Below are 12,511 nucleotides of genomic sequence, written 5' to 3'. Positions count from 1 at the left end.
CTGGAGACGGAGTGTGTGCTTCACATATTGGTAAAGGTAAGCATTATTATGGAAGTTTTAACTATCACCTCGAAAAATAAAATTACAACCATTATCAAGAGTAGTCGTTTAATTACCACCTCAGAAAATAAAGTTACGTAATCAATTTTGTTTGTTTCCAGAATGAGATTTTCACTCTGCAGCGGAGTGTGCGCTGATATGAAACTTCCTGGCAGATTAAAACTGTGTGCCCGACCGAGACTCGAACTCGGGACCTTTGCCTTTCGCGGGCAAGTGCTCTACCAACTGAGCTACCGAAGCACGACTCACGGCCGGTACTCACAGCTTTACTTCTGCCAGTACCTCGTCTCCTACGTTTCAAACTTTACAGAAGCTCTCCTGCAAAACTTGCAGAACTAGCACTCCTGAAAGAAAGGATACTGTGGAGACATGGCTTAGCCACAGCCTGGGGGATGTTTCCAGAATGAGATTTTCACTCTGCAGCGGAATGTGCGCTGATATGAAACTTCCTGGCAGATTAAAACTGTGTGCCCGACCGAGACTCGAACTCGGGACCTTTGCCTTTCGCGGGCAAGTGCTCTACCAACTGAGCTACCGAAGCACGACTCACGGCCGGTACTCACAGCTTTACTTCTGCCAGTACCTCGTCTCCTACGTTTCAAACTTTACAGAAGCTCTCCTGCGAAACTTGCAGAACTAGCACTCCTGAAAGAAAGGATACTGTGGAGACATGGCTTAGCCACAGCCTGGGGGATGTTTCCAGAATGAGATTTTCACTCTGCAGCGGAATGTGCGCTGATATGAAACTTCCTGGCAGATTAAAACTGTGTGCCCGACCGAGACTCGAACTCGGGACCTTTGCCTTTCGCGGGCAAGTGCTCTACCAACTGAGCTACCGAAGCACGACTCACGGCCGGTACTCACTGCTTTACTTCTGCCAGTACCTCGTCTCCTACCTTCCAAACTTTACAGAAACTTCTGTAAAGTTTGGAAGGTAGGAGACGAGGTACTGGCAGAAGTAAAGCTGAGCACTTGCCCGCGAAAGGCAAAGGTCCCGAGTTCGAGTCTCGGTCGGGCACACAGTTTTAATCTGCCAGGAAGTTTCAATTTTGTTTGTTTGTTTGAAAATACATAGCTACGGTCTTGGTACACACAGAAATCCGTGCATCTCGTTACCATACCACACTGGTAGAGAAGCCTACAATGCGGCACATGCGATCGATAAAGTGAGGGGTGCGACGGTCCTGTGTCACAAGAATATCAGTGTGTACCAGGATAGCAGAAATGTGTCGCAAAACAAGCAAAATTAATTACGTAAATTTATTTTTCTGATGTGATAGTTAAAACTTTATGAGCACCCTTCGTAATTACAGCAACTCAGATAATATTTACAAATGCAAATGCCTTGAAACACACGCTGAGGTGACGAAAGTCATGAGATAGTGAGACGCACATATACAGATGGCGAAAGTATCGGGTATGCAACATACGAGGTATGTCCACGAAGTAAGTTCCGTTTGGTTATATAAAACAAACGTGCACAGGTACAGAAAAAATATTTATTGTACAAGAATCTATAACTGTTCAACTACTTTCCTACATAGCTTCCGAAATTTTGTAGGCACTTGTCATAGCGTGGCACAAATTTTTGTATGCCTTCTTCGTAGAAGGTTGCCGCCTGTATATTCAACCATGTGGTAACATGTTCTTTCAGCTTGTCATCATCGTTGAAGTGTTGACCGCCAAGGACACATTTTAGGTGTAAGAAGAGACGAAAGTCGCTAGAAGCGAGGTCCTGGCTGTACGCAGGATGATCAAACGCGCCCCAGTGAAATTCCCGTAAGAATTATTTAGTAGGGCATTATCGTGGAAAAAACAACACCTTTTGACAGTAATCCTCGGCGCTTGTTCTGTATTGTGCGGCGCAATTTCTTAATGGTTTCGCAGTAACCATGTGCATTGATCGTTTGGCCTCGTGGTAAGAAAACAATCAGCAAAATGCGTTTTCTGTCCCGGAAAACGGTGCACATGACTTGTCGAGGAGTCAAGATTTGCTTAGGCTTAACCTTCGTTGTGGATGAAGTGTGTCTCCATTCCATTGATTGCCGTTTTGTTTCAGGGGTGTCGTACGATACCCAAATTTCATCCGCCGTCACTATCCGAGAAAGAAAACCATCTTCTTCTTCATTTTAGCTTATCAAAAACTGAAGTGCACTGCCCATCCGTTGTTTTTTGGGTTGTTCAGCAAGAATTTTAGGTACCCAACGTGAGCAAAGTTTTCGAAATTTCGGTTTTTCGGTAACAATTTCATGAATTAGTGATCGTGAGATTTGCGGAACTTGCATAGCAAGGGCACTAAGTGTAAACTTACGGTTGTGCTTAATCTTCTTTTCAATTATGTGAACCAGTCCATCAGTAACCACAGACGGGCGTCCACTTCGTTCTTCATCGTGCACTTGATCACGTCCTTCATTGAACAGTCCGACCCATCTTCTAACCACTGAATCACTCATAGCATTTTGTCCGTAAACCTCGCAGATTTGCCGATGAATTTCCTTTGGATTAACTTTCTTTGCATTTAGAAAACGAATAATAGATCTGATTTCACTCGCAGCGGCGTTTTCAATTACGGCTGACATTATAAAGAAGCACTACAAAGCACATGTCGGCAGCAGCGATCTGAAAATGGCGTAGCCGGCCACAGTGGCCGAGCGATTCAAGACGCTACAGTCTGGAACCACGCGACCGCTACGGTCACAGGTTCGAATCCTGCCTCGGGCATGGATGTGTGTGCTGTCCTTAGGTTAGTTAGGTTTAAGTAGTTCTAAGTTCTAGGGGACTGATGACCTCAGATGTTAAGTCCCATAGTGCTCAGAGCCATTTGAACCATTTGAATCAAACTGGCGTACATGTATTCTCCTTGAGTCAGAGTAACTGTCGCGCATACTCGAAACTGCGATCGTAGCGTTGCCGCGGATAGAAATAGAAATGGACCTTACATTGTGGACGACCCTCGTATAAAAGGGCAGTGCCATGGCGACCTGTCATTTGTGCTCAGCTGATTCGCGTGAAAAAGTTTCCAGCGCGATTATGGCCAAACGTCGGGAATTAACGCGGAAAGGCAGTGGGACATTCCATTTTCGAAATCTTACGAAATACACTATTCCGGGATCTACAGTGTCAAGAGTGTACTGATAATACCAAATTTCATGCATTACCTCTCACCACGAACAATGCAGTGGCCTTCACTTAACGATCGAGCCGGCCGAAGTGACCGTGCGGTTCTAGGCGCTGCAGTCTGGAACCGCGAGACCGCTACGGTCGCAGGTTCGAATACTGCCTCGGGCATGGATGTGTGTGATGTCCTTAGGTTAGTTAGGTTTAACTAGTTATAAGTTCTAGGGGACTAATGACCTCAGAAGTTGAGTCCCATAGTGCTCAGAGCCATTTGAACAACTTAACGATCGAGAGCAGCGGCGTTTGTGTAAAATTGTCAGTGTCAATAGACAAGCAACACTGCTTGAAATAACCGCAGAAATCAATTTGGGTTGTAGGACGGGCGTATCCGTTCCGACTGTTGTTGTTGTTGTGGTCTTCAGTCCTGAGACTGGTTTGATGCAGCTCTCCATGCTACTCTATCCTGTGCAAGCTTCTTCATCTCCCAGTACCTACTGCAACCTACATCCTTCTGAATCTGCTTAGTGTATTCATCTCTTTGGTCTCCCCCTACGATTTTTACCCTCCACGATGCCCTCCAATGCTAAATTGGTGATCCCTTGATGCCTCAGAACATGTCCTACCAACCGATCCCTTCTTCTGGTCAAGTTGTGCCACAAACTTCTCTTCTCCCCAATCGTATTCAATACTTCCTCATTAGTTATGTGATCTACCCATCTAATCTTCAGCATTCTTCTGTAGCACCATATTTCGAAAGCTTCTATTCTCTTCTTGTCCAAACTATTTACCGTCCATGTTTCACTTCCATACATGGCTGCACTCCATACAAATACTTTCAGAAATGACTTCCTGACACTTAAATCTATACTCGATGTTAACAAATTTCTCTTCTTCAGAAACGCTTTCCTTGCCATTGCCAGTCTACATTTTATATCGTCTCTACTTCGACCATCATCAGTTATTTTGCTCCCCAAACAGCAAAACCCCTTTACTACTTCAAGTGTCTCATTTCCTAATCCAATTCCCTGAGCATCACCCGACTTAATTCGACTACATTCCATTATCCTCGTTTTGCTTTTGTTGATGTTCATCTTATACCCTCCTTTCAAGACACTGTCCATTCCGTTCAACTGCTCTTTTAAGTCCTTTGCTGTTTCTGACAGAATTACAATGTCATCTGTGAACCTCAAAGTTTTTATTTCTTCTCCATGGATTTTAATACCTACTCCGAGCTTTTCTTTTGTTTCCTTTACTGCTTGCTCAATATACGGATTGAATAACATCGGGGAGAGGCTACAACCCTGTCTTACTCCCTTCCCAACCGCTGCTTCCCTTTCATGTCCCTCGACTCTTATAACTGCCATCTGGTTTCTGTACAAATTGTAAATAGCCTTTCGCTCCCTGTATTTTACCCCTGCCACCTTTAGAATTTGAAAGACTGTGCGGCGATATTTGGCGTAATGGGCTTTGACAACAGAGGGGCGATGCGAGGGCCTTTGCCAACATCGTTACATCGTTGCAGCATCACTCCTGGGCTTATGACCATACCGGTTGGACCCTAGACGACTAGAACACCGTCACCTGATCAGATCAGCCCCAATTTCATTGGTAACAGTTGGTGGTTGGGTTCGAGTGGCACGCAGTCCCCACGAAGCCATTGACCTAGGGTTGTCAACAAGACACTGTGCAGGGTGGTGGTGGCTCCATAATGACATGGGCTGTCTTTACGTGGAATGGACAGAGTCCTCTGGCCCCACTGAACCGATCAGTGACAGGAGTGGTTATGTTCGGCTACTTGGAAAGCATTTTCAGCCATTCAGGGACTTTATGTTCCCAAACAACGATGGAATTTTTATGATTGACTGTGAGCCATGTCAGTGGGCTACAATTGTTTACGACTGGTTTGAAAAACATTCAGGACAATTGGAGCGAATGATCTGGCCATTCAGATCATCCGATATGAATCCCATCGAAAATTTATGGGACAACTGGTTGCACCGGCAATAGTTTCACAATTATAGACGCCTATAGAGGCAGCCTGGCGCAATATTTCTGTAAGGGACTTTCCAAGATGCTAATCTAGGCGGGTGTAAAATGAATGTGCGCAACGGAGAATAATAAAGGCTAGAATGAAGATTTGGCCCTGTCTGACTACCCCCTGAAGCTGATCTTATGATCTCTCAATTCTATAAATTACAATATAAACACAAATGAATGATGAAGGCAACTAATCCTATTAAATGATAAACGTTGCTCCTGCTTATATATTAAAAAAACCTTTATATTACAAAGTTTACATTTCCTAAGTAAGATTACTAATCAATTGCCCAACTCTGCCCCTTATTATGACTGCGCGGTCTAATATCAATAACGTTGAATGACTGACTTCATCTACGTACTAAACACTAGAAGACACTACATTCAAAGATGATCTACGGTGGTGTGGAACCTCAGTAGAAATAAACTAACGTGATCATAGCTGTTTAGCTTTTATAGCCCTAAAAAGCCGAAGCAATTTGCAATATCACCGTATGTACTGCGTACAGTGCGTTGAAGTGATGGTTCTCGTACTCATCCCGGACGATGGAAGAACTCCAGCCACAAATAAACTCTTTCAAACACTAGGGCGGCAGAAGGCGGTCCTCTGACTAGTGTACTCTAATACTGTCTTCTCCCCCCTGTGTTATACAGACGAAAAACGCGAACTCCCAGCCACAGTGCCTAACTGTGAAACATCCCATTAGAAAAATTTATAAATGACAGCGCTGGAAAACCTCTACGTTATTTTATTTTCAAACAGCTGAGCAAAACTGAACGTACTCAGACATTTCTCTCTTTACTTATTCTGATCAACACTAAAACGACACACAATTTTTTTTTTTTAGCGCAACGCAATCTGACTTTCAATAATCCCTACAAAAGAATGGCCCTGACTAACAATAACTTATACCTTACATGAATCACTTACCTCACAAAAATCTTCGTTACTCTAACTACTGCAATACAGCGAGCGCCACTACTGCCAGCTAAATAAAAGATTCAAACTACTGAAGGCACTAACTACTGGTAGCCATAGTTAGCGAATGAAAAATTTTGATAGAGAACAAACAATGTATTTACCTTAATAGTGTTCTAAAGAGAAGTAGAAGAAATTCTTAAACACAAAAAAACAAAAAAAAAACAAAAAAATTATAAGGCATGTGGAGAAGATCAGGTTTTTGTTGAAATGTGGAAATATGCAAGTGACACAGTCAAGACCTCCTTACACATGGCTCTAACAAAAATTTGGGTAACAGAACAATTTCCCGAACATTGGACCACAGCTATCATCCACCCACTACACAAAAAGGGAGATAAGAGCAACCCAGACAACTACAGAGGAATCTCTCTCCTAGATTGCACATATAAAATTCTATCCAAGATCCTATATGAAAGAATCAAGGAGCAATTAGAAAAGGAGTTAGGGGAATATCAGGGAGGTTTCAGACCATGGAGAAGCTGTGTAGAGCAGATAATTAGTTTAAAATTGATTATGGCATACTACAAGAAACGGAACAAACCTCTGGCAATAACATTTGTAGATTTTAAGAAGGCATATGACAGTCTCCACAGACCTTCAGTACTAAAAATTTTAAGAAATCTAGGACTCCATCCAAAACTAATTAAAATAATACAACTCACTCTAACCAACACCAAATCAAAAGTGAAGTTTACAGGAGAAATTTCGGAACCATTCCTCATAAAAACAGGCTTAAGACAAGGTGACTGCCTATCACCATTACTTTTCAGCTGTGCACTGGAATACATAATGAGAGAATGGTACAAGGACAATCCAAAGAGGATAAGAATTGGAAGTGCAAAAGATGATATTAGCTTAAACTGCTTGGTATTCGCTGATGATCTTGCTCTCCTAGCCAACACCGTTCAAGAAGCCAGGCAACAAGTGAAATCACTACAAGAAATAGCAGAGAAAGTAGGCCTTAGAATATCATTTGAAAAAACGGAGATTATGCTAACTGATCCACCACTTGCAAACAAAATTAGAATAGGAGAACAGGAAATCAAAACTGTTGATAAATTTAAATATTTAGGCGAAATAATAACATACAATCTAAATGAGAAGCCATCATGGCAAAATAGAATGAAAAAACTGAACTATGCAAATTACATTAACAAAACTACATACAACAAAAAAAGCCTATCTATAGATGCAAAATTAAAACACTATAAAACAGTTACACAACCAGAAATAACGTATGCAGCTGAAACTATCTTCAAAACAACTAATACAGCAGAAATTGACAGAATACTAAAAATAGAAATAAGAATAATTAGGACATGTATAAATAAACAGTATAAAATAAATGGACACTGGAGAATAGCATCAAATGAAACAGTATATAAGAAAATAGAACCAGTCATGAGCACAATCAGGAAGAAACGCATCTCATTCTTTGGACATCTGATGAGAACTCCAGAAAACAGAATTAGTAAAAAAAGAGCGACATTAAATGGATCACAGAAATTAAGGAAGATATAAAAGAACTTCAAATTACAGTAGATGACCTAAAAAACAAGACAGGGAAAACCAGAATACTACAAGACCCGCAAACCAGACTACAAATGAAAATCAATAAAAGGAGTACAGGAAGAGTTGTCTCAGATGAAGAAAGAAAGAAAATATCTGAAAGAATGAAGAAATATGGGGCAGACAGAAGAGCAAAACACCTTTCATATAAGAATAGCCTCTAATAATTATATTACCTAAATATATTAAGTTATTGTTAAACGAAATTGTATCCATGTGTAACAACTTGTTTAGAACTTTGTATTTTTGACTACAGTGGTCCAATGAAGGCCATAAAATAAATAATAAAAAAATAAAATAAAAAAGTGTTCTAAAGTCATAATGTATATATCAGTTCATGATATCCAGTCTTACAAATTTCCTTTTTCTGACGGACCCTCGTCCAGATTGTCCGCTCTCAACATTCTGCCATCTCTCTCCCCACATCCACCACTGCTGGCGGCTCACCTCCAACTGCTCAACGCTACGCGCTGTTCACATTCAACTGCCCAACACTACAATAGCGAATATTCCAACAGTGCCAACCAGCCACGGACTGCACACAGCACAGTTAGTGATTTTCATACAGAGCGCTGCGTGGCGTTACCAACATAAAAACCTCTAAACAGCCTACGTACAACTGTTCTAACTATAAACTCCCCTGAGAGCAAATACAGCAAGTCAGCCCGTACCAACAAAACTGATACCGAGCGACCGTCACACATGGGCGCTCACAACGGAAGACCACGTCTCTCCAGCGCTGGCTTCCGAGCAAGGCTCGGCTCCTCACCATCGTAATTCCGAAAGCGAATCATTTTCCCGAAACCACGGAATATTCTCCCTCTCTACAGATTCTTCCGAACGCCGACCAACCATATTTTCGTCTTTTGTCGTCCAGCGCGGAAAGTTTGCGAGGAAAAATCTATACTCGTACAATGGTACGCTTCTGAGTAAAAATCCTTGGAAACAACCCAGCCTGCGTGGTTTCCGAGGTGCCGCTTCTTCGTTCCTCTCACCTGCGTCCAAGATTTTCAGCGTTCGGAAGTATTGTCCAGTTATCCTTTCGGCCCCTACTACAATGGCAGCCGGCCGTCACCCCATTGTGCTCCAGAGCTCAGGTGCCACGACGTCCGTCTAGCTACTTCCTGTGTTTGAGGAGGACCAACACCTGTGCGGGCCTTCTATCCAGAGCTTGAGTTCTGCCTGCCGTTTCATCTCCACTGGAGTTCCAACCTCTACTAGTAGAGGCAATCATTCATTACGCCGTTTTTATAATACAGTTCAAATGGCTCTGAGCACTATGGGACTTAACTTCTATGGTCATCAGTCCCCTAGTACTTAGAACTACTTAAACCTAACTAACCTAAGGACATCACACACATCCATGCCCGAGGCAGCATTCGAACCTGCGACCGTAGCGGTCACGCGGTTCCAGACTGAAGCGCCTAGAACCGCACGGCCACACCGGCCGGCTACCACCTTTAATGCAATAAGCGTTAACAATTATTTACAAGACATACGTGACAATGTCAGTCTCCTTTATACGGGGTGAGCCGCGTAAGACGTAACACCCCCTCTATTCCGGGTGTGATTGCACGTATCGACAAGCGGTGTTCGGCGAATCAAAACCGACTATGGGGCACAAACTTTGGTACATGCACAACAATCACAACGTTTATATTGACCGAGATAATGAGGAAAGTTCATGTTTTTTAAATGGCTCGCTACACTTTTTGTACCATCATTCGAACGCTCTTGAAAAGATGCTTATAGTGATGTAACCCATGTTGCTATTGTGATTCAAACTTTGCTTAAAAGACGCTGGGAAATGAGGATTTACCTACGTAGCGTAGGCCATGCATACTGCATACAGCACGGCAACTCGACCTGCGCGTCGCGCGAGCCGTGTTTACAGTCTGCAGCCGCCTCCGACCGCCTCGACCTTCAGTTGTACAATATTTCCCAGCGTCTTTTAAGCGAAGTTTGAATCACAATAGCAACATGCGTTACATCACTATACGCGTCTTTTCCAGAGCATTCGACTGATGGTAAAAAAAGTACAGCGTTCCATTTAAAAAACATGTACTTGCTTCATTATCTCGGTCAATATAAACGTTGTGATTATTGTGCATGCACCAACGTATGTGCCCCATAGTCCGTTATGATTCGTCGAAAACCGCTTGCCGTTACGTGCAATCGCCCCTGGAATAAAGGGGTTGTTACGTCATACGCGACTCACCCTGTATATTCATATACACGATGTACAGCCTATCACATGACACCTAATTGTGTTTGTAGATCACGGCAAAGTATGTGGATGAGTTCTTGTAAGGTGCGAAATTATAGCCACCTTACAACATGCATCGACTTGTCGAGTCCATTCCACGTCAAACTGCTGCAGTGCTCCGGGCAAAAGGAGGTCCGACACAATATTAGGTAGCCAATGACTTTTGTCAGCTAAATGTAGTAACACTTCTTTTTTACAGGATTACTGCTTAATCTACTGTAACGTATTTCAAAGCGGCACAAATAGTGACAACTCCAGACGACTCGAGTTAGATACGAATCTTCGTGTAATGGAGCGCCCACAAAGGAAGCAGGTTACCCGCTTAGCGGAGCACGAGGCGGCTTGAACCGGCACGAAGAACACCCCCGTGTTGTCACACTGACAGCCGGGTGGCACCATCGACCGCAGCGGACACACGCAGCCTGCCTGGCCAGAACGAGCGAAACGTCGTTTGCACACTCCGAAGCGGCACGTGGATGACTCGCTGCGCTGGAAAAACGGAGGCATGAGCACGTCGGCAGCTCTGCAGTCATTATACTACATTCCTCACATGGTCAGGGGAGCGATCGGCAGTGCATGCTAACTGAAGAACACTTCACAAGCCAAGCATTTGATTGGATGATCTATTTCCACAGAGCTATGCTATCTTCATCGTATCTTATGCTTTTGAAATACATGAAATGTATTCGCAGTTGGGAAAACGAACAACTATCAGCTGTGAAGGGAATGCCGACAGTGAAAATTTGTGCCGAACCGGAAAACTTTATTCCAGTTTCAAAAATGGTTCAAATGCCTCTGAGCACTATGGGACTTAACATCTGAGTTCATCCGTCCCCTAGACCTTAGAACTACTTAAACCTAACTAACCTAAGGACATCACACACATCCATGCCCGACGCAGGATTCGAACCTGTCACGCGGTTCCGGACTGAAGCGCCTAGAACCGCTTGGCCACCGCGGCCGGCCCAGTTTCCTTAACGCTGTTTTGACTTGATCTCTTTAGTCAGTACTTTAAATACTGAGCCATTTTAATATGAAAGAGAGATAATTTTTAAATTTCGTGTTTCAGTTTGATTATGTTATTTCATTAATTCAACTAACAATCTTCTGTAATTGGGAACAGGCACTGGGTCAGGTACACTACTGGCCATTAAAATTGTTACACCCCGAAGACGATCTACAGACGTGCTACAGAATGCTTTTAAGGGCATTCACACAAGGCTGGCGCCGATGGCGACACCTACAACGTGCTGACATGAGGAAAGTTTCCAACAGATTTCTCATACACAAACAGCAGTTGACCGCCATTGCCTGGTGAAACGTTGTTGTGATGCCTCGTGTAAGGGGGAGAAATGTTCACGGTTCCGACTTTGGTATAGGTCGGATTGTAGCCTATCGCTATTGCGGTTTATCGTATCGCGACGTTGCTGCTTGCGTTGATCGAGATCCAATGACTGTTAGCAGAATATGGAATCGGTGGGTTCAGGAGGGTAATACGGAACGCCGTGCTGGATCCCAACGGCCTCGTATCACTAGCAGTCGAGATGACAGGCATCTTATCCGCATGGCTGTAACGGATCGTGCAGCCACGTCTTGATCCCTGAGTCAACAGATGGGGTCGTTTGCAAGACGACATCCATCTGCACGAACAGTTTGCAGCAGCATGGGCTATCAGCTCGGAGACCATGGCTGCGGTTACCCTTTACGCTGCATCACAGACAGGAACGCCTGCAATGGTCTACTCAACGACAAACCTGAGTGCACGAATCGCAAAACGTCATTTTTTCGGATGTATCCAGGTTCTGTTTACAGCATCATGATGGTCCCATCCGTGTTTGGCGACATCAGGGTGAACGCAGATTGGAAGCGTGTATTCGTCATCGCCATACTGGCGTTATGGTATGACGTGCCATTGGTTACACGTCTCGGTCACCTCTTGTTCACATTGACGGCACTTTGAACAGTGGACGTTACATTTCAGAAGTGTTACGACCCGTGGCTCTACCCTTCATTCGATCCCTGCGAAACCCTACATTTCAGCAGGATAATGCACGACCGCATGCTGCAGGTCCTGTGCGGGCCTTTCTGGATACAGAAAATGTTCGACTGCTGCCCTGGTCAGCAGATTCTCCAGATCTCTCACCAATTGAAAACGTCTGGTCAATGGTGGCCGAGCAACTGGCTTGTCACATTACGCCAGTCACTATTCTTGATGAATTGTGGTATCGTGTTGAAGCTGCATGGGCAGCTGTACCTGCACACGCCATCCAAGCTCTGTTTGATTCAATGCCCAGGCGTATCAAGACCGTTATTACGGCCAGAGGTGGTTGTTCTGGGTACTGATTACTCAGGATCTATGCACCTAATTTGCGTGAAAATGTAATCACATGTCAGTTCTAGTATATTTGTCCAATGAATACCCGTTTATCATCTGCATTTCTCCTTGTTGTAGCAATTTTAATGGCCAGTAGTGTAATAAT

Source organism: Schistocerca nitens, chromosome 6 (genome assembly GCF_023898315.1).
Source record: "Schistocerca nitens isolate TAMUIC-IGC-003100 chromosome 6, iqSchNite1.1, whole genome shotgun sequence".
NCBI lineage: Eukaryota > Metazoa > Arthropoda > Insecta > Orthoptera > Acrididae > Schistocerca > Schistocerca nitens.
This window is presented reverse-complemented; position numbering follows the sequence as displayed.